We start from the raw sequence: 23,407 nt of genomic DNA, 5'->3' as shown, positions 1-23,407 counted from the left end.
GATGTCAATATTTTATAGTTTTCAGCATATGTCGTTTACCTGCTTGGTTAGGTTTATTCCTTTTTTTTTTTGGTTTAAACAATTTTAAATGAGATTATTTTTAAACTTTCTGTTTGTGACTTCATTGTTAGTGTAAAGAAATGCAACAGATTTCTATATATTGAACTGTGTCCTATTATCTTGCTGAATTCATTTATTCTAATTGTTTTGTGTGGAGTCTTTAGGGTTTTTTGTATGAATATTGTATCATCTGCATACAGTGACAGTTTTACTTCTTCCCTTCCAATTTGGATATGTCTTCTTGTTCTTGTCTTTGCTGTGGCTAAGATTTCCAGTACTGTGTTGAAGAGAAGTGATGAGGGTGGACATGCTTGTACTGTTGGAGAATTTAGCAGGAAGGCTTTTAGGCTTTCACTGTGGGGTGTTACATTGACTGTGGGTTTGTCATAAATAGCTTTTATTATGTTGAAATACGTTCCCTTTGTACTTGTTTTGGTAAGTTTTTAATGAATGGGTGTTGAATTTTATCGTTTAGAGTTTCTGTTGCCTTATTGGTTTTCAGTTTGGACAGTCTGTCCATTGATGTCAGTGGGGTTTTGAAATCCCCTACTGTTGTTATGTTCCCCTCAGTTTCTTTTTTATGTCTGTTTGTACACTGTTTTATGTGTTTAGGTGCTCTGTATTAATGATCCTTTTGTTATTATATAGTGTCCTTCTTTGTCTGCCTTTACGATGTTTGTTTTAAAATCTTTTTTTTTAATGTTGCTATCACTTTGTTGTCATTTCCATTTACATGAAATGCAGTTTCCATTCCCTCACTTTCAGTCTGTTCATGTCTTTTGCCCTAAAGTGGGTCTCTTATAGGCAATATGATTGTACATTCTTGTTATCCAATCAGCTATCATGTGTCTTGTGATTGCAGCTTTTACTCCATTGACATTTATAATTGTTATTGATAAATATGTATTTATTGCCATTTTTCTTTGCCTGTCTTTATAGTTTTTAACCACATTTTCATTATTGATCAGTATATTGTTTGGTTTTGCTTATTTATGAATTTTGTATTATTTTTGAATCATTCTATATGTTACCACTTTGTTTTTTCATTATACTTGGTATTTGTCTGTATTCATTGTTTAGCTCTCATTCATTCATCACTGATGTGTAATTCATTATTAACGCCCACCCTAATAAATTTCTGTTTATTCATTTTTAATTGTGGTAAAAATCGCTTCTCGGCCTTTTGGCTAAGATCAAGTGTAGTATCTGTTCTTATCAGTTTAATTGTGGTAAAAAACACATAATGCAGAATTTACCATCTTAATCATTTTTAAGTGTACAGTTTCGTAATATTAAGTACATTCACATTTTTGTGCAACAAATCTCTGAAACTATTTTGTCTTGCAAAACTGAAATTTCTATACCCATGGAACAAAAATACCCTCCCGTCTTAAGGTTTTTACGTGTTGTAACATGTATTAGGGTTTTCTTCTTCTTTTTTTTTTTTTTGGTTTTCTTCTTTTTTAAGAATGAGTAATACTCTGTTGTATGGCTAATACCACATTTTGTTTATCTGTTTTATTGATGGGCATTTGGGTTGCTTCTGCCTCTTGGTCTATGTGAGTAATGCTGCAAATACCACCTTTTGATATGCTTGTTGGCCATTTGTGTTCTGGCAGAAATGTGTTTTTCAAGTCCTATGATCATTTTTGATTTTTTATTCTTACTGTTGATTTATGAGTTCTTTATGTATTCTGGGTATTATTCCTTATCAGATGTATGATTTGCAAATACTTTATTCCATTCCATGTGATGCCCTTTTACTCTGTTGATAGTTTCTTTGGATGTGCAGAAGTTTTAAAAATTGTTTGTCCCATTTGTTTATTTTTGCTTTTGCTGCCTGTGCTTTTGGTGTCATATACAAAAATGTATTGCCTCTTCCAATGTAATGAAAGTTTTTCCCTGTGTTTTCTTTTAGGAGTTTTATACTTTTAGGTCTTCTGTTTAAAATATATCACAATTTCAAAATCTGCTTTACTATTTATAGACTGCTTGATATTTCTAGTTTTTCCATTGCCAGTCTTTCCTCTATGAACATCCTTGTATGTCTTTTGATTCATTTAAGAAAGTATCATGTGTGGAATTCATGTAAAATCTATTATGGTGAGTCTCTGTCAAAAAACAAACTTAGAATCTTTTGGTTTAGGATAGGAATTGACTAACTGTTTCTCTAAAAGACCAGATAGTTAATATTTTAGATATTTTGCCATCTCTGTTGCAGCATATTCACCTCTGTCTTTTCGGCATGAAAGCAACCATAGACAATACATGAAGAGATTAGTGTTTGTTTCCAGTGAAACTTTATTGGCACTGAATTTTGAATTTAACATTATTTTCATGTGTCTTTTTTGTTTTTTAACTGTTTAAAAATGTGAAAATCATTCTTAGCTCATGGGTTATGTAGATAGGACACAGGTGGCTTTTGGATTTAGCATTCAGACATAATTTACATACCCCTCCTCTAGAGTGCATATGGAAGGTGATTGCTCAGGCATTGGATGTGTACATTCTCAACTTACTAGAACTGCAAAATTTACTGTTTTCATTTGTTTATATTTCTACCATTATTTAGAGTTTTGGTCACTATGCATCTGGGCAACACTTATTACTAGACTTAAATATTTTGTAATTATAGTAGAAGGAAATGGCAGCCCACTCCAGTGTTCTTGCCTGGAGAATCCCAGGGACGGGGGAGCCTGGTGGGCTGCCGTCTATGGGGTCGCACAGAGTCGGACATGACTGAAGTGACTTAGCATAGCATAGCATAGCATAGCAGGTATAACATGGAATTCATTTTTAAAATATTTATATTTAACTGATTAATAATTTAGTTGAATATTTTTTCTTGTTTTTGGCTCTTTCTGGTTCCTCTACTGCAAAATTTGTTGCCCATTTGCTGTTGCACTGCTGACCTTTTCTTAACTGCATTGTAGGAGTTCTCTAAGTATCCTAAAGAAGAAACATGTCAGTTATAAATATTAAAAATGAATTTTCCTAACTCATGACTTGACCTAATAAGTCTTTACATAAGCTGAAATTAATTTTAATATATTTGAATGATAATAAATATTAGAGTCTTTTATGATTTGATTTTTTAAAAATTTTATTTAGATAAACCTTTTCTAGGCTGACATCAGAAGGATATTTCATGTTGTTTCCTAAAATGTTCATTGGTTTTACCTTTAACACATAGCTCTTTGAATTCTTATAGAGTTAAGTGTTTCAACTGTTTTATGGTTTGGGTTAGGGAATTAATTTATTTCTTGCCATAATACTAACAAATTATCTCATTACCAATCATCAAATACTGTTTTCTTCACACAGTTACTTGAAAAGCTATTCTGTAGTGTATACCTATGGGCTTTCCCCCACATTGTCCAGTGGAATTTTTGTTTATTTCTGTGCCATGTTCTTTTAATTAATTTAGCTTTGCAATAAGTCTTGTTTGATAACCTGATAGTTCACATATCCTTGAAAATTTTTCTTCAGGAATGTATCACCTATTCTTGTTACTGTTAATTTTAGAAATACTTTACCAAGTAGCTAACAAAACAAAATTGTAAGAGCAGAATTTTGATGGACTGTTTTTTGAGTCTGTCGATCAACAGACAATTGGCATGTTTATGATATTGACTGACTGTGAACTTTGTGTGTCTTTTTATTTATTTAATTCTTTATTGCCTTTCAATAAAATTTTATAATCTATAAAGATTATCTTGTAAGCTTTTTATTTTATATTTTAGCATTTAAATCTTACTTAATTTGATATTTATTTTTGTATGCAGGATAAGATTGGGGTACAGTTTTTTCAGATGAGTAATTACTTGTGGTAACATATATTAAATAACTTATCTTTTCATCTAAATAGTTGATATTCATCAGTGAACTCAATTGGCACTACTGAGGTGTATTTAAGTCATATATATGTGGGAATCTTTTTCTGAATTTCTTTTACATTCTGTTAACATTTACATAGTAATATTTATCATAAACATATATTTATTGCTATATTATCTTCAGTGATTTCATTAATAGTATGTATTATTATAAAAATATGTTAATACTGTATACTTTTTGGATTTGAGGTATTGGCGTTGCTCTGCTCTGTCAAGCCAGTGTCTTAGTTTTAATCTGTTAAAGCTTTTCTTTAGGCTCTTCACCCACTAAATTTTAATATGATTTATTGAATATCTGAAAATAGTCTTTTGGAATTCTGATTGAAAATACATACATTTATATGTTATTTTTTTGGAGAATCAGTATTTTACTATATTTTTCTGTTCAGAAACAAACTAGATTTTAATACAGATTTTGATTTATGCCATTTACTTAATTTTTAGAGTTGCTTTCAAGTAACTGTATTGTGTTTTTCTTCTATCATTTATTCTTAAATATCTTATTTTTGTTAAGTGTAATAGTTCTCATATTTTATCACTTAGGGATAATTATTGTTGGTTTCAGTCACATTTGCTAAGGCTTTATTACATTAAAAACTCCCCATTTTACAAGGAATGGCCGAAGAATATTTATATATTACTGAACTCAATTTGCTAATATTTCATTAAGGATTTTTTCTGACAGACTTTGTGTACAGCTAGAGTTATATCTTCATTAAATGTTTTATAGAATTCATAGGAAAACCACCTTGGCTTACAGATTTCTTGGTATGAGGTTTTTTGTTTTTGGTTTTAAAGGCATACATTTCCCATTTATTTTAAAATTTTGAGCATAATTGTTTTCCAAAATATTTTTGATGTCTGTTGTAGAACTTCTCGCCATGAAACCTCAGTTCCTGACCCTGAAGTGCTACTCTTTTCTGTGAGAATGAATGTGCCTCCAAGGGACCTGGCGCATCATGCACTTTTCACAAGGGTGTGCAAGAACTAATAAATCAGTCCTTATGAGATTGAATATGCATTTGGTATGCACTTTAATTTTCCTAGGTATATAGAATACTCTTTCAACTTTGTCCTTTAATACTAAAGGAAAGAAGAAAACCTATGCATGAGTACTAAAAAATCTGATCTCCAGAAATCAAAACAGTATCAAATAACAGTTGTCCTTCAGAACCAAATATGTGACTGTTAGTTAGTGATTTTTTTTTCTTTCTCATTCTTTCTTTTGAAAGTGAAAGTCACTCAGTTGTGTCTGACCTTTGTGACCTCATGGACTGTAGCCCACCAGGCTCACCTGTCCGTCGAATTTTCCAGGCAAGAATACTGGAGTGGGTTGCCATTTCCTACTCTGTGCTGTGAGGTTTTAAGTTATGAATTCAAAATTTTCAATAAATACAGGATTATTTATATATTTACTCTTGTGTCAGGTTTGTTATGTTTTCAAGTAGTTTGTTCATTTCACTTAACTGGTCTTTTCCTTTTAGGTTATAATTATTTTAAAAGTGGGAAGGAGGGACTTCCCTGGCAGTCCAGTGATTAAAACTCTGCCTTTCAATGCAGGTAGTGCAGGTTCAATCGCTGCTCAGGGTGCTAGGATCCCACATGCCTAGGGGCCCAAAAACCAAAATATTAACCACATAAAAAATATTTTCCACATAAAAAATATTGTATAACAAGTTCAAAAAGACATAAAAAAGCTGGTTCCCATCAATAAACTCTTTCTAAAAAGTAAGGGAAAGGATGGATACTTTGCTGACAAAGGTCTGTCTAGTCAAAATCTGTGGTTTTTCCAGTAGTCGTGTATGGATGTGAGAGTTGGACTATAAAGAAAGCTGAGTGCTGAAGAATTGATACTTTTGAACTGTAGTGTTGGAAGAGATTGTTGAGAGTCCATTGGACTGCAAGGAAATCAAATGAGTCAGTCCTAAAGGAAATGTGTCCTAAATATTCATTGGAAGGACTGATATAGAAGTTGAAGCTCCACTACTTTGGCCACCTGATGTGAAGAACTGACTGACTGAAAAAGACCCTGATGCTGGGAAAGATTGAAGGCGGGAGGAGAAGGGGACAACAGAGGATGAGATGGTTGGATGGCATCCCGAGCTCGAGTTTGAGCAGGCTCCTGGAGTCGGTGATGGACAGGGAAGCCTGGCATGCTGCACTCATGGGGTCGCAAAGAGTTGGACACGATTGAACAACTGAACTGAAGGATGGATAGTGGCAACTGTTTATGGTTTTAATTTACATTTCCCTGCAGACTAATGATTTCAAACATTTTTTCAGTGTGTGTATTAGCCTTTCTTAAAATGTTTCCTTTGTAAAGTGTCCCGAGTCTTTGCCCATTTTTTGAATTGTTGGTTTGTTTTTTCTATTATATTATTATAAGGGTTTTTTACATATTCTGGATATGAATCTTTTATTTTATAGATGATTAGATAGAAATAGTTTCATTGAGTTAGACAAAGCTGTGGTCCGTGTGATTAGATTGACTAGTTTTCTGTGATTATGGTTTCAGTGTGTCTGCCTTCTGATGTCCTCTTGCAACACCTACCATCTTATTTGGGTTTCTTTGACCTTGGACGTGGGGTATCTCTTCACGGCTGCTCCAGCAAAGTGCAGCCGCTGCTCCTTACCTTGGATGAGGGGTATCTCCTCACTGCTACCCCTCCTGACCTTGAACGTGGAGTAGCTCCTCTAGGCCCTCCTGCACCCGCGCAGCCACCGCTCCTTGGACGTGCCCTGCCCTAACTAAGCCATGCCCTGTGGGGCAACCCAACGGGCAGGTCATGGTGGAGAGGTCTGACAGAATGTGGTCCACTGGAGAAGGGAATGGCAAACCACTTCAGTATTCTTGCCTTGAGAACCCCATGAACAGTATGAAAAGGCAAAATGATAGGATACTGAAAGAGGAACTCCCCAGGTTGGTAGGTGCCCAATATGCTACTGGAGATCAGTGGAGAAATAACTCCAGAAAGAATGAAGGGATGGAGCCAAAGCAAAAACAATACCCAGTTGTGGATGTGACTGGTGATAGAAACAAGGTCCGATGCTGTAAAGAGCAATATTGCATAGGAACCTGGAATGTTAGGTCCATGAATCAAGGCAAATTGGAAGTGCGCAAACAGGAGATGGCAAGAGTGAACATTGACATTCTAGGAATCAGCGGACTAAAATGGACTGGAATGGGTGAATTTAACTCAGATGACCATTATATCTACTACTGCGGGCAGGAATCCCTCAGAAGAAATGGAGTAGCCATCATGGTCAACAAAAGAGTCCGAAATGCAGTACTTGGATGCAGTCTCAAAAACGACAGAATGATGATCTCTGTTCGTTTCCAAGGCAAACCATTCAATATCACAGTAAGCCAAGTCTATGCCCCAACCAGTAACGCTGAAGAAGCTGAAGTTGAACGGTTCTATGAAGACCTACAAGACCTTTTAGAACTAACACCCAAAAAAGATGTCCTTTTCATTATAGGGGACTGGAATGCAAAAGTAGGAAGTCAAGAAACACCTGGAGTAACAGGCAACTTTGGCCTTAGAGTACAGAATGAAGCAGGGCAAAGGCTGATAGAGTTTTGCCAAGAGAACACACTGGTCATAGCAAACACCCTCTTCCAGTAACACAAGAGAAGACTCTACACATGGACATCCCCAGATGGTCAACACCGAAATCAGATTGATTATATTCTTTGCGGCCAAAGATGGAGAAGCTCTATACAGTCAGCAAAAACAGGGGGCTGACTGTGTCTCAGATCATGAACTCCTTATTGCCAAATTCAGACTTACATTGAAGAAAGTAGGGAAAACCACTAGACCATTCAGGTATGACCTAAATCAAATCCCTTATGATTATACAGTGGAAGTGAGAAATAGATTTAAGGGCCTAGATCTGATAGATAGAGTGCCTGATGAACTATGGACAGAGGTTCATGACATTGTATAGGAGACAAGGATCAAGATCATCCCCATGGTAAAGAAATGCAAAAAAGCAAAATGGCTATCTGGGGAGGCCTTACAAATAGCTGTGAAAAGAAGAGAAGTGAAAAGCAAAGAAGAAAAGGAAAGATATAAGCATCTGAATGCAGAGTTCCGAAGAATAGCAAGAAGAGATAAGAAGCCTTCCTCAGGGATCAATACAAAGAAATAGAAGAAAACAACAGAATGGGAAAGACTAGAGATCTCTTCAAGAAAATTAGAGATACTAAAGGAACATTTCATGCAAAGATGGGCTCAATAAAGGACAGAAATGGTATGGACCTAACAGAAGCAGAAGAGATTAAGAAGAGGTGGCAAAAATACACAGAAGAACTGTACAAAAAAGATCTTCACGGCCTAGATAATCATGATGGTGTGATCACTCACCTAGGGCCAGATATCCTGGAATGTGAAGTCAAGCGGGCCTTAGAAAGCATCACTACGAACAAAGCTAGTGGAGGTGACGGAATTCTAGTTGAGCTATTTCAAATCCTGAAAGATGATGCTGTGAAAGTGCTGCACTCAATATGCCAGCAAATCTGGAAAACTCAGCAGTGGCCACAGGACTGGAAAAGGTCAGTTTTCATTCCAATCCCAAAGAAAGGCAATGCCAAAGAATGCTCAAACTACTGCACAATTGCACTCATCTCACAAGCTAGTAAAGTAATGCCCAAAATTCTCCAGGCCAGGCTTCAGCAATACATGAACCGTGAACTTCCAGATGTTCAAGGTGGTTTTAGAAAAGGCAGAGGAACCAGAGGTCAAATTGCCAACATCTGCTGGATCATGGAAAAAGCAAGAGAGTTCCAGAAAAACATCTATTTCTGCTTTATTGACTATGCCAAAGCCTTTGACTGTGTGGATCACAATAAACTGTGGAAAATTCTGAAAGAGATGGGAATACCAGACCACCTGACATGCCTCTTGAGAAACATATATGCAGGTCAGGAAGCAACAGTTAGAACTGGACATGGAACAACAGACTGGTTCCAAATAGGAAAAGGAGTACGTCAAGGCTGTATATTGTCACCCTGCTCATTTAACTTCTATGCAGAGTACATCATGAGAAACGCTGGGCTGGAAGAAGCACAAGCTGGAATTAAGATTGCTGGGAGAAATATCAATAACCTCAGATATGCAGATGACACCACCCTTATGGCAGAAAGTGAAGAGGAACTAAAAAGCCTCTTGGTGAAAGTGAACGAGGAGAGTGAGAAAGTTGACTTAAAGCTCAACATTCAGAAAACGAAGATCATGGCATCTTCATGGTCCCATCACTTCATGGGAAATAGATGGGGAAACAGTGGAAACAGTGTCAGACTTTATTTGGGGGGCTCCAAAATCACTGCAGATGGTGATTGCAGCCATGAAATTAAAAGATGCTTACTCCTTGGAAGAAAAGTTATGACCAACCTAGATAGCATATTGAAAAGCAGAGACATTACTTTGCCAACAAAGGTCCGTCTAGTCAAGGCTATGGTTTTTCCAGTGGTCATGTATGGATGTGAAACTTGGAATGTGAAGAAAGCTGAGCGCCGAAGAATTGATGCTTTTGAACTGTGGTGTTGGAGAAGACTCTTGAGAGGCCCTTGGACTGCAAGGAGATCCAACCAGTCCATTCTAAAGGAGATGAGCCCTGGGTGTTCTTTGGAAGGAGTGATGCTAAAGCTGAAACTCCAGTACTTTGGCTAGCTCATGCGAAGAGTTGACTCATTGGAAAAGACTCTGATGCTGGGAGGAATTGGGGGCAGGAGGAGAAGGGGATGACAGAGGATGAGGTGGCTGGATGGCATCACCGATTCGATGGACGTGAGTTTGAGTGAACTCCGGGAGATGGTAATGGACAAGGAGGCCTGGTGTGCTGTGATTCATGGGGTCACAAAGAGTCAGACACGACTGAGCGACTGAACTGAGATAGGAATAGATGTGGATATATCTGTCTCCATCTATTCAGGTATTCTGTGGCTGATGTTTTCATTATATTTGGTGTCTTTTGAAAAGCACAAGTTTTAATTTTGATTAAGTTCCATGAAATTCGATTTTTTGTTGTTTAGCCACTCAGTTGTGTTCGACTTTCTGACCCCATGGACTTCAGCTCGCCAGGCTTCTCTCTCCTTCACCATCTCCCGGAGCTTGCTCAAACTCATGTCCATTGAGTTGGTGATACCATCCAGCCATCTTGCCCCCTGTAAGACCCTTGCTCATTGCTCATTGCTCATTGCTCATTGCATAAGGTGGCTAAAGTATTGGCGCTTTAGCATCAGTCCTTTCAATGACTATTCAGGGTTGATTTCCTTTAGGATGGACTGGTTTGATCTCCTTGCTGTCTAAGGGACTCTTTTCCAACATCACAGTTTGAAAAGTATCAATTCTTCAGCACTCAGCTTTCTTTATGGTCCAGCTCATACATCCATACATGATTACTGGAAAAATTATAGCTTTGACTGTATGGACCTTTGTTGGCAAAGTAATGTCTCTGCTTTTTAATATGCTGTCTAGGTTGGTCATAGCTTTTCTTCCAAAGAACAAGTGTTTTTTCACTTCATGGCTGCAGTCACCATCTGCAGTGATTTTGGAGCCCAAGAAAATAATCTTTTTTCTGATTGATTTATTTTGATACTTTTTTGAAGATTAAATGTTCTGTATGTTTGGTTTTATTTTGGGCTCATACTGTTCCCAGGATCTATATGTCGTTCCTTATGTCAGTACCACATTGTATTAATTACTTTTAAGTTTTATATGAGATCACATAGTCTAAGCCATTTTTTTCAAAAGTTGTTTTTTGTATTCCAGATCTTTTGCATTTTCTTGCAGTTTCTTAGAAACACCTTGTTATTTTTCTATAAAAAAGCTTCCTGGGATTTTGATTGGGATTCTCATCTATAGATGAGTTTGGGGAGAATTGACATCTAAAAGAGTTTTCCTGTTAATGAATGTTTTGTATCTTTTAAAAAATTTATGTAGATCATCTTTCCTTTTAGCAGGGTTTTGTAATTTTTAAGTATGAGTCTTATGCATATTTTGTTATCCCTGTACATTTAAAATTTCTTGTGCTATTGTAAATGAAATTTAAAAAATTATATTTGCTGATGTATAATTTACATATAAGATGTACTATATCATGAAATCATTTTCAACTTTTTACTTCAAAATAATTACAGACTTATAAAACAAGTTAGTGTAAGCCATTCATTTCTTCTTAAAATTTGCTTTGTGTATTTAACTCCTTTGTATTTACACAGACATTTTATAATCAACATGTAAAGGTATATAGATAAACCATTGGCTATTTGATTAGAGTTGCATTAAATTTGTGGATTAATTTGGAGGAGAATTGACATCTTAAATATATCCATGAGCATTGCATATTTCTGAGTTTATTTAGTTCTTCTTTAAATCTGTAAATAATAAATTATTTAATTTCTAAATAACCTTTTATAGTTTTAGCCTATAGATTTTGCATATATTTAAGAAATTAGCATTCCTGTTTTTCTTTTGGTCTTTTAAATATTTTGCTTCAGTTTTGTGTGTATTTGGATAAATTAAGGGACAGTTTTCCCCATACTATCCAATTTTTCTCTTCCAAGTCAGTTAATAACAGTCCATTCTTTCCTTACTAATTTGAAATTTAATATTCCTATTTTTTATTCTATTATAATGATTAAAAAAATTTTTTTTTTTCATTTTCCAGTTGATGTTTATTATCTTTGTAGATGCCTTTTCTCTGGTTGAGGACCTTCTCTTTGTATTTGCGAGAAGATTTTTTTCATGAATGACTATTTTGTCAAATGGTTTCTTTTCATATGCTGAAATGATCATGTGTTTTTCTTTATTGTGTTCATGTAGTGAATTGATTTTTGAATCTTAAACCCACCTTGCATTTGTGATATAAATCGTACTTTGTCATGATCTATTCTTTGTTTTATATCTTTTAAAATCCAATTTGCTAATATTTTAAGTATTCTGATTTTTTAGCACCTATATTTATGAAGGATATTGGTATGTAGTTTTTTTTTTTTGGTCACATCTTTCTCTGGCTTTGGTTCCAGGATGATAATGGCCTCATAATATTAGTTAGAAAGTGTTCCTTTCTCTTATATTTGCTGAAAGAATCCATGTAAGGTGGGTATTACTTCTTCCTTAAGTATTTAATTTGCTAGTGATGTCATCTAGTCTTGATGTTGTTCATATTTTCTATTTCTTCTGTGTAATTTATACTTTTCAAGGCATTTTCTCATAAGTCAACACAGTCTGGTAGAACTTTCTCTGACTATTGAAATATCTACGTTGTACTACACCATTAAAGTATAGTAGCAACTGTCTGTGGCAGTAGAGTACTTGAAATGTGATTAAGTGCAGAACTGAAGTTCTAATTTTATTTAAGCGTGTAACTGGTGACTTACTGTACTGAATAGTATAGATCTTAAGTTGTTAATTTCATTTCCATAGAATTATTAATAATTCTTAAATGATTGTCATATACTGTGAATAATAGTTTTAGTTTATGTTCATAGTTTTAAAATTTTTTTCTACATAATTGTTCATAGGGAATTCCCTGGTGGTCCAATGGTTATTAGGACTCTGAGCTTCCACTACAGGGAACCTGGATTTGATCCCTGCTTGGGGAGCTAATGTCCTGCAAGCTGTGTACTGTGGTAAAAAACACAGACACACACACAATTGGGAGATATAAGGTTGTTTTTAATATTAACTTATTTTTACTCTAATGAAACCTTTATTGCTGTCTCTTTTACTCCTGAGGATTGGTAATTTGTGTCTTCTCTTTCTATCCTTTCCTCCTCTATGTATTTTTTATTAAAATATTTTAAGTGTAAAAATACACATAAATTAAAATTTACCATTTTTATCATTTTTAAATGTTCAGTTCAGTACTGTTAATTACATTTAGATTGCTGTGCAGCCAATCTATTAACTTTTCATCTTGCAAGACTGAAAGTCTGTGTCTATTACACTCCCTATGTATCCTTTCAGCGGTGTTATCTACCTCTTTACTGTCTGTCTCTATGAATTTTACTCTTCTGGGTACCTCATAGAAGTGGAATTATACAGTATTTGTCTTTATGGGACTGGTTTATTTCATTTAAAATGATGTCCTCAAGGTTCATCTGTGTTGAAGCAGATGTCAGAATTTCCTTCCTTTTTAAGACTGAGTACTATTCCACCATGGGCTTCCCTGGTGGCTCAGCTGTAAAGAATCTCCTGCCAACGCAAGAGACATGATTTTGACCCTTGGGCTCCAAAGATCCGCTGGAGAAGGAAGTGGCAACCCACTCTGGTATTCTTGACTGGGAAATTCCATGAACAGAGGAGCCTGGCGGGCTACAGTACATGGTGTTGCAGAAGAGTCAGACAGAACTTAGAGACTGAAAGCAACAACAGCGACAGTATTTCATCATATGGATATACCACATTTTATCAGTTCAGTCAGCAGTGGACAGATACTTGAATTACTTCCATCTTTAAGCCATTGTAAATAATGCTGACTTCCCTGGTGGCTCAGACATTAAAGCATCTGTCTACAGTGTGGGAGACCTGGGTTCAATCCCTGGGTCAGGAAGTTCCCAGGAGAAGGAAATGGCAACCCACTCCAGTACTCTTGCCTAGAAAATCCCATGGACGGAGGAGCCTAGTGTCCATGGGGTTGCAAAGAGTCGGACACGACTGAGCGACTTCACTTTCACTTTTTCTTTCTTAAGCCATTGTAAATAATGCTGCAGTGAACATGGTGTACCGATATAAATATCTCTTACAGACCATGCTTTTTATTCTTTTGAGATGATGTGGTAATTCCATTTTCAACTCTTGAGAAACTGCCGTACTGTTTTATGTAGCAGCTGTACCACTTTCCATTCACACCAACAATGTGCAAGGGTTCCAGTTTCTCCACATCTTCACCTCTGTGGTTATTTTTGCTTTTTTGATAGTAGTTAGCCTACTGAATGTGAGTTGATACCTGATTTCAGTTTTGATTACGTTTCCCAAATACTTAGTGATGTTGAACATCTTTTTCATATATTTGTTTGCCTTTATTATTTCTCTCTGTTTATGGTTAGTTTGTCTAGAAGCTTATCATTTTTGTTCTTTTTGAAGATCTTGCTTTTGGTTTTTCTTTACTGTTTATTGTCTGTTATATAGATTTTTCTTTTTATCTTCATTACTTCTTCTGTTGAGTTGGCCAAATGTTCATTAGCTTTTAAGTAAAATTAAAAGACATTGATATTTTCACTTTTACCAAGAACTTTATTGAACAGTGTATTCACTAACCAAATAAACTTTTTGGCCAACCAAATGAACTTTTTGGCAAGTCCAATCAATACTTGTGCTTAATTTGATTTTTTTTCTTGCTTATAAAGGTGGAAGTTTAAGTCATAGGTTTTAAATGTATAAATCTGTAAGTTCCCCCTCTAAGGACTTCTTTTATTGCCCTTCTCAAGCTCTGTTGTGTGTTCATGAACTTTATTAAGTTCATGTGCATGCATGCATGTTAAGTTGCTTCAATCGTTTCTGACTCTTTGCGACCCTATGGACTGTACCCACCCTGGCTCCTCTGTCCATTGGCATTCTCCAGGCAAGAATACAGGCATGGGTTGCCATGCCCTTCTCCAGGAGATCTTCCATACCCAGGGATCGAATCTGTGTCGCTTGTATCTCCTGCACTGGCAGGTGGGTTCTTTACCACTGGGTTCTTGCCCACCTGGGGAGCCCCTACTCAGTTTATAATATTTTCTAATTTTCCTTGTGATTTCTTTTTTGACCAGTCACTTTTTTAAAATGAAGTTTTTATTTCTAAATATTTGGGGTTTTTTCACATGTGCTTTTGTTACTGAGTGCATTTTGGTCAAAGTAATTATTCTGTATGAGTTCCATTCTTTGATAATTCTTCCATACAATATTTCCATCACTTATCACGTGATCTATATTGGTGATTGTCCCATGTATATTGGAAAAGAGTATGTGTTTGCCATTTATGGGTTAACATTTTATAAATATCAGTTAGGTTTAGTTGGTTGACAGCATTTTTTTGGGTCTTTTATATTTTTGTTGATTTACTGCTATTCAATTAATGGCAGAGAAGTGTTAAAACTATTCAGATATTGCAATAAAGTTATCTACTTTTTCCCCTTAAATTTTATTTATTTATTTATTTTATTTGGCTACATGGGATCTTCTTTGCTGCACTATGGCACGGGGGATCTTTAGTTACTTCATGAAGAATATAGTTTTCTGACCAGAGATTGAACCTGGGCCCCCTGCATTTGAGAGCAGGGAGTCTTAACTACTAGATCACCAATGAAGTCCCTATTTTTGCTTTTAATTGTGTTTGTTTCCAGTATTCCTTGTCTAGGTCTAGGTTTCCATCCGGTGTCTTTCTTTAGGCAGAACTTTCTTCAACATTTCTTGTCATATAAGTCTGCTGATAACACATTCTTTCATATGTAATAATAATAATATAGTTTTTTTTTTTCTGTCTCCTCCTGTTTACTGTTTTCATCTGTATAGTCTAATGTACAGTTAACTCATTCAGTTAAATTTTCATTTCAGATATATTTTTCAGTTTTAGAAGTTTCTTTTTAAAAATATAGTTTCTACTTTTATTCTCATTAAGATCATGCTTTGCATTAAATCTTTCTACTTTTTTAAAAAATAACTTTTGAAGTATTTTCTGCTAATCTAATCCCATCATTTATATTCTTTCTGGCTCCATTTCTGTTGGCTGAGTTTTCTTCTGGTTATGACTCTCATGTCTTTTTCAAATGTGTTACAGTTTTTGATTGGATGTGGTATATTGTTAATGTTACATTAAGTGTTAGATTATATTTTATATTATATTTCCTTTAAGGAGCATTGAGTTTTATTCTGACATTCAGTTTGCTTTGATTCAGCTTGATTTTTTTTTTTGTTTTGTTTTGTTTTTGAGATTTGCTTTTAAAGCTTGTTAGGACAGCTCTAGGGTTGGCTTTTGTAGCTCACTTGGTAAAGAATCTGCCTGCAGTGCAGGAGACCTGGGTTCGATCCCTGGGTTGGCAAGATCCCCTGGAGAAGGAAATGGCAACCCACTCCAGTATCCTTGCCTGGGAAATCTCATGGACAGAGGAGCCTGGTGGGCTACAGTCCATGGGGTCGCAAAGAGTCGGGCACGACTGAGCGACTAACACTAACCCCAGTCCTACTTTTAACGTGTGACTTTTTGAGGTCTCCATTGATTCTCCTAGTTGTTTGATGAGGTTTCTTGCCGGGGTCCAGCCCCGACTGATCCAGGGTATTCGAAGGGGAGACGGAGTCGGCGACTATTTACATATTTATCAAAGATATAAAGAGTAATAGAATGAGGATAGCTCAGTAGGAAAATTCAGTGGAGAAAAGAGGCTGAGTAGCTTGGTTTACGCGGGAGACCAATAAAACTTCAAGACAAGAAGTTTGCACCAGTTACGTAGGCCGCAGGCGCCCTCTTGAATAGCGGAAGGTGCCCCACCCTAGACACCTTCTCGAGTGGGTCTTAGAAGCCCAGGCATAATAAGTAAGCATGGTGGGTTCCACGCTCCAGATGGAGACTCCGCTGGAAGTTAAAGGGAAGAATGACATGGGGAGACCAAGCGTTGGTGAGCAAGGCCTGTAGCTTTATTTTCAACAGGGGCTTATATACCCTAAGTTACACATAGAGGATAATAGGGGATGCAAAGTCAGCAGTTTTTGATCCTTATCAAAAACCAGGGTTTCTTTCCTGCACATTTATCGTATACAAATGGTTTAGGTGATTTACATCATCTTCTGGCCAGAAGGCCTATTAACATTTTATGACTCTTGACAAGGACTTATCAACAAAGACTTATTTTCTCTAAGAGTAATTATTTTAAGGTTTGGCGCCATCTTCCAAAGATAACATTGCATTCCTATAGGGCGGATGTGTAATGGGTTTACAACAAAGGAAAGAATTTATTACCTTAAGGGTCTAAAGTTACTAACACCAAGGCCACTACTTATTTTTTCTATATACCAACTGTATTAATTAATACACATTCAAGGATACAATTCAGGGGATGTGGAAACTTGGCAACAAGCATTGGCTCATCAATGAAATCTTTTACTAGTTTTATTCTGACAGTTTCTAACTCTCTGAGAGGCTCTAAGCTATTTGAATATCTTAAGCTTCCCGTGCCTCTCGAGGCTGGGAGACTGTAAACAATCGTATGCATAGCTGTAGGAGTCCGAGTAAACTTGTCAGGCGAGTTAGAGAGCCATCTGAGGGGTTTGGATTTAAACACTCCTAATTGCCCAGGAACTTTATTAATTGGAGCTGTAAGTTAACTCTTTGACAGAGAGAGCGAGATGGTGGTGGGGGACAGCCCCCAGTAAAGTCAGAGGTGAGAGCACAAAGCAATAAAGTAGGCAGACTCTGGTTTTTTGGGGGAAGATGCTTGAGAATATCTGGGGAGACTCCTGAGGCTCAATCCCGCCTTTGCCTTTGCGTATGCCGAGCCTCCTTCCTCATGACCTTTGTCACGAGCGGAATGTCTCTCGCCGGCTCCCGGCAGTTTCTTTGTTTTTTTAAAGATAGGCTTTAATTTTTAGAGCATATTTTTAGGTTCACAGCAAAATTGCGCAGAATGTATAGAGTTCTTATGTGTTGCATTCTCTCACAGAACCGTAACCTTCCCCACCTTCTTATGTGTGGCTTTCTGTTCAGCCAAAGAATTTCTAGGGCTCTTTCAGTGTATATTTGTCTCTTCTTTTTGGTGGCGTGTCCTCCAAATACCATCTGCTTCAGTTTTCTCAGTCTCTTGTCTCCCCAGTGTACTGAGCCTGGTGTGCTCTGCTTGAGTTTTCCCTCTGTATACTGGACCCTGCTAAATGTCCCCAGGCAGAAGGTGGAGGCTACTCACCTCAGTAGTTTATTTTGTTGGAGATCACAGTCTTGTGTTTATTGTTGTCCATACTTTGGGTGTATTTGTTTTATGTATTTCGTCAAATTTTTTATTCACAGCAAAAGGGTTATTTGGGTACCAGAACTCTCCTAGAGATGCAAGTAGTTTTATGATAGTATATTATACCTAGTGCCTAATTTGCAGTTGCTTTGTTCTGAATCATTTTGGCTGTAACTCAAGAGATAGTTCTGTAGATAATTGCCCTGAGGGCTTTTCTAAGCCTATTTAGTGCTGTATGTTTTCCTAGCATGATGCAAATTATATTGTGTGAACTACACTCAGCAATATTCCTATAGATAGGGGTCAGGAAACCTTTTTCATAAAGGGCTGAATGGGAAACATTTAAGCTCTGTAGGATGTAGTCAAAAATAGGGTCTCCCATGTATTCTTCTCTTCCTCCTCTTCCCTCCCCTCTCCTTTACTTCTTTCTTTTACTGTCTCAAAAATGTAACTATTTCTGGCTCAGGGGCCATCCTTTGATCAAGAGTTTACCAGCCCCTACTGTAGATAAAGTTGTTCAAGTGGGATTTTTTGTTTCTCTGTTTAAATCTCTGTTGACATTGTTGCAGGTAATATGAGATAGTAGAATTGATGTTTCTGAGTTTAATGAGTTCAAGAGAGTAACAGCATGAAATGGTTATAAGTTTACTAATGCCTTTGAAGACAGAAAAATGAAAGTTACTCTAGTTCTAGGGCTTTAAAGCTCTTAAAAATGGCTATTTTACCATTGCATTTTTTCCCAGTTAAATAGGATGGGATAAAAAGTAAGGTTCAGGACTGGAACAGATCCTTGTTTATCTGTGCAGAAAAGGATATTCAGCTAAATTTGGTGTGGCAAGAAGGGAGAGAAGATGAAAATTAAAACATTGTATTTTATATATAACAATGGTATCACAGAAATTTAGAATTAGAACGAATAACAGGGAAATTGTAGAACTGTAGATTGGGACACAGTTGGAACTGGCTCCTCATACCTCTGTAGAATTGTGCTTCTGCAGCTATTAGTATGAATTATTTTTGCTTTTATTGTTTTGTTAAAATTTCATTGTTTTCTCCTTATAGAAGTAATATACTCTCTAAAATGTTATTAAAATATATAAATATTATACTCGATTAAAATGTATGATATTCTGTTGTAGTGATATGCTTCAGTTTTAACAGACCCTGGACAGTTTTTAGGTACATGCTGAATATTTCTATTTATAGACATCTCTAATCTTCTTGATCATTGCTTTCAGAGCACTGTAAATATCAATAACCATTCAAAAAAACTAGTCTGTTGTATTTGCTTTAGTTGTTCTCACAGTAAAGAACAAATAGTTACTTGTTTTATAATGTGTGTTAAATCTTTTTTTAGCTCTAAAAATAGTATACATCTGGACTATTGAAATTGACAAAATCTAACCAATTTCTGTCAGAGGTGTTAGAAGTGTTCACATTTGTCATTCACCTTTTAGCAAGTTATAAAGTCAAATTGTTCTGGATATTCCCGTTTTTCCCCAGTGTGGGAACAAATAAAAGCAAATTAATGAAAAGTTCTGTGAATCTCACTTGGGAGTCTCATCTCTCTTCATTGAATGTATAGAATCATCAATGGCATTCTTTAATAATTCCACAGTAACGATACATATTTAAATAAAAATAAGAAAGGAGAGCAGTAATCTCGAGTCATGACTCCCTGAGAAAACTAATTCATTTTCATTAGTACTTAACATGGATTATTTTTGAACTATCATAAATAGTTCATAAATGGTTCATCTGTTGTATGGTGGTAGATCATTCAGTGGTTCATCTTTGTTGGTTTAACATTCAGAGGGATGGTTGACCATTTAGGATTTTGTGAAAGAAATTCAACCATCTGATAACAGATTGGACTTGATGAAGATTGCTTTCAGCCTCCGGGTATAGTGTTTTATTTTCTGATGTTAATTATGCCTGGTTCATAAAAACTAGAGCCTATTACCTCAAATGTGGTAGGGTATTAGCATCACCTAGAGCTGTGTTAGAAATCAGATTTTGACTGCCACCCTTGACTTGCTGAGTCAGGATCTTGAGAAATTAATTTAGGAATCCGTTTCCAAGCTCACCTAGAGAGTCTGATATCCAGTAACCGTTGAGAAGCATTGCTCTTTAGTTCAGTTCAGTTCAGTTCAGTCGCTCAGTCGTGTCCAACTCTGCGACCCCATGAATCGCAGCACACCAGGCCTCCCTGTCCATCACCAACTCCCGGAGTTCACCCAAACACCTGTGCATCGAGTCGATGATGCCATCCAGCCATCTCATCCTCTGTCATCCCCTTCTCCTCCTGCCCCCAATCCCTCCCAGCATCAGGGTCTTTCCAATGAGTCAGCTCTTTGCATGAGCTGGCCAAAGTACTGGAGTTTCAGCCTCAGCATCAGTCCCTCCAATGAACACCCACAACTAGTCTCCTTTAGGATGGACTGGTTGGATCTCCTTGCAGTCCAAGGAACTCGCAAGAGTCTTCTCCAACACCACAATTCAAAAGCATCAATCCTTCGGCGCTCAGCTTTCTTCACAGTCCAAATCTCACATCCATACATGACCACTGGAAAAACCATAGCCTTGACTAGACGGACCTTTGTTGGCAAAGTAATGTCTCTGCTTTTCAATATGCTGTCTAGGTTGGTCATAACTTTTCTTCCAAGGAGTAAGCGTCTTTAAATTTCATGGCTGCAATCACCATCTGCAGTGGTTTTGGAGCCCCCCAAAATAAAGTCTGACACTGTTTCCACTGTTTCCCCATCTATTTCCCATGAAGTGATGGGACCAGATGCCATGATCTTCGTTTTCTGAATGTTGAGCTTTAAGCCAACTTTCTCACTCTCCTCGTTCACTTTCATCAAGAGGCTTTTTAGTTCCTCTTCACTTTCTGCCATAAGGGTGGTGTCATCTGCATTTCTGAGGTTATTGATACTTCTCCCGGTGATCTTGATTCCAGCTTGTGCTTCTTCCAGCCCAGCACTTCTCATGATGTACTCCACATATACGTTAAGTAAGGAGGGTGACAATATACAGCCTTGACGTACTCCTTTTCCTATTTGGAACCAGTCTGTTGTTCCATGTCCAGTTCTAACTGTTGCTTCCTGACCTGGATACAAATTTTTCAAGAGGCAGGTCAGGTGGTCTGGTATTCCCATCTCTTTCAGAATTTTCCACAGTTTATTGTGATCCACACAGTCAAAGGCTTTGGCATAGTCAATAAAGCAGAAATAGACGTTTTTTTGGAACTCTCTTGCCTTTTCGATAATCCAGAGGATGTTGGCAATTTGATCTCTGGTTCCTCTGCCTTTTCTAAAACCAGCTTGAGCATCTGGAAGTTCACGGTTCACATATTGCTGGAGCCTGGCTTGGAGAATTTTGAACATTACTTTACTAGCTTGTGAGATGAGTGCAATTGTGCAGTAGTTTGAGCTTTCTTTGGGATTGGAATGAAAACTGACCTTTTCCAGTCCTGTGGCCACTGCTGAGTTTTCCAGATTTGCTGGCATATTAAGTGCAACACTTTCACAGCATCATCTTTCAGGATTTGAAATAGCTCAACTGGAATTCCATCATCTCCACTAGTTTTGTTCGTAGTGATGCTTTCTAAGGCCCACTTGACTTCACGTTCCAGGATATCTGGCTCTAGGTGAGTGATCACACCATCGTGATTATCTGGGCCATGAAGATCTTCTTTGTACAGTTCTTCTGTGTATTCCTGCCACCTCTTCTTAATATCTTCTGCTTCTGTTAGGTCCATACCATTTTTGTCCTTTATCGAGCCCGTCTTTGCATGAAATGTTCCCTTGGTATCTCTAATTTTCTTGAAGGGATCTCTCATCTTTCCCATTTCTGTTGTTTTCCTCTATTTCCTTGCATTGATTGCTGAGGAAGGCTTTCTTATTTCTCCTTGGCATTACTTGGAACTCTGCATTCAGATGCTTATATCTTTCCTTTTCTCCTTTGCTTTTCACTTCTCTTCTCACAGCTATTTGTAAGGTCTCCTAAGACAGCCATTTTGCTTTTTTGCATTTCTTTTCCATGGGGATGGTCTTGATCCCTGTCTCCTGTACAGTGTCACGAACGTCCGTCCCTGTTGCTAGGAGGGATTGGAGGCAGGAGGAGAAGGGGACGACAGAGGATGACATGTCCATCACTGACTCGATGGACATGTTTTTGAGTAAACTCCGGGAGTGGTGATGGACAGGGAGGCCTGGCGTGCTGCAATTCGTGGGATCGCAAAGAGTCAGACACGACTGAGTGACTGAACTGAACTGATTTTGAGTCTGAACTATGTTTTCTGTTGTAGTCTATTTAAAAAAAAATTACAGCCCTGACTCATTAATGAATTGACACTTTCAGTTTGAGAGAAGAATGGTTTGTTGTATTCCAATTATTGTTTATTTCCATGAAAAGTTTTCTGTTGGTTATTGACCTGTTAATAGACAATATGCTTTTTACCTTAGGATCATAAGCTGAGATTACAATCTTTTTGTTACTATAAGTGTGCCAAATTCTGGGAGATGGTAGGGACAGGGAGGCCTGGTGTGCTGTAGTCCATGGGATCACAACTTAGCTACTGAACAGCAATAAATGTGCCCCAATGAGAATGAGGGCCTGTCGTTAAGAGAGGAAGCTAGAATGACTGTTGAAGAGCATCTAGTAGTTCAGAAGAATACAACTTGATTTAGCTTTTGATGAATTGAGTGCTTACAAGAATCAGAATTTCCTATATTTGTTTATTCTAGTGGTACTTTTTATTGTAATTAATTTTAGTTGTACCATTTTTGACAATAATGAAATTTCCTCTGAAAAGTAAAATTGTTTCTGTGAATAATTTTAATGCTTTAGGAAGACTTAACTCGGTCAAGTCAGTAAAAACGTGGAGGTGCCTTTATTTTCTCATTCCATTCTAAAGAAACCAAAGTTGCGATCTGGAAGGTTGTTTTAGGGCTGTAATTTGTTCAAGGAAGAACTCAAATTAGCAAACCCGTTTCCAAAGTCTTACTGATCATCAGTGATAGGTCAATGTGCTTTTTTTATACATACCAAGTAAAAATAAATGTTTAAAGCATGTATGTTTCATTTTTAATTCCTGACTTTATTGGACTTTTAACTGGTAAACTATATTGCTGATCTTATAGTTTAAAGGGGCTTTTATTACATTGTTGTTGTTGTTCATTTGGTGAGTCATGTCCAGCTCTTTGGAACCCATCGACTGCAGCATGCCAGGCTTCCCTGTCCTTCACTATCTCCTGGAGTTTGCTAATTGAGTTGGTGATGCCATCCAGTCATCTCCTCTTCTGTCATCCCCTTCTCCTCCTGTGCCTAATCCTTCTCAGCATCAATGTCTTTTCCAGTGAGTTGACTCTTCACGTCAGTTGGCCACAGTATTGGAGCTTTAGCATCAGTCCTTCCAGTGAATATTCAGGATTGACTTCCTTTAGGATTGACTGGTATGATCTCCTTGCTGTCCAAGGACTCTCAAGAGGCTTCTCCAGCACTGCAGTTTGAATGCATCAGTTCT

The 23,407-nt window shown here is 37.0% G+C and overlaps 1 protein-coding gene and 1 pseudogene across 8 annotated transcripts in view; both read left to right on the top strand.

Annotated features, from left to right (window-relative positions):
* ZMYM4 (zinc finger MYM-type containing 4) overlaps positions 1-23,407 on the top strand; it is a 163,910-nt gene that overhangs the window by 53,867 nt on the left and 86,636 nt on the right. The window lies entirely within an intron of this gene.
* LOC138987364 (U2 spliceosomal RNA) lies at positions 1,228-1,386 on the top strand (annotated as a pseudogene).

This window comes from Bos mutus, chromosome 3 (genome assembly GCF_027580195.1).
Source record: "Bos mutus isolate GX-2022 chromosome 3, NWIPB_WYAK_1.1, whole genome shotgun sequence".
Lineage (NCBI taxonomy): Eukaryota > Metazoa > Chordata > Mammalia > Artiodactyla > Bovidae > Bos > Bos mutus.
Note: the sequence above shows the minus strand (reverse complement) of the source record. Positions and strands in the feature narration are given on the sequence as shown.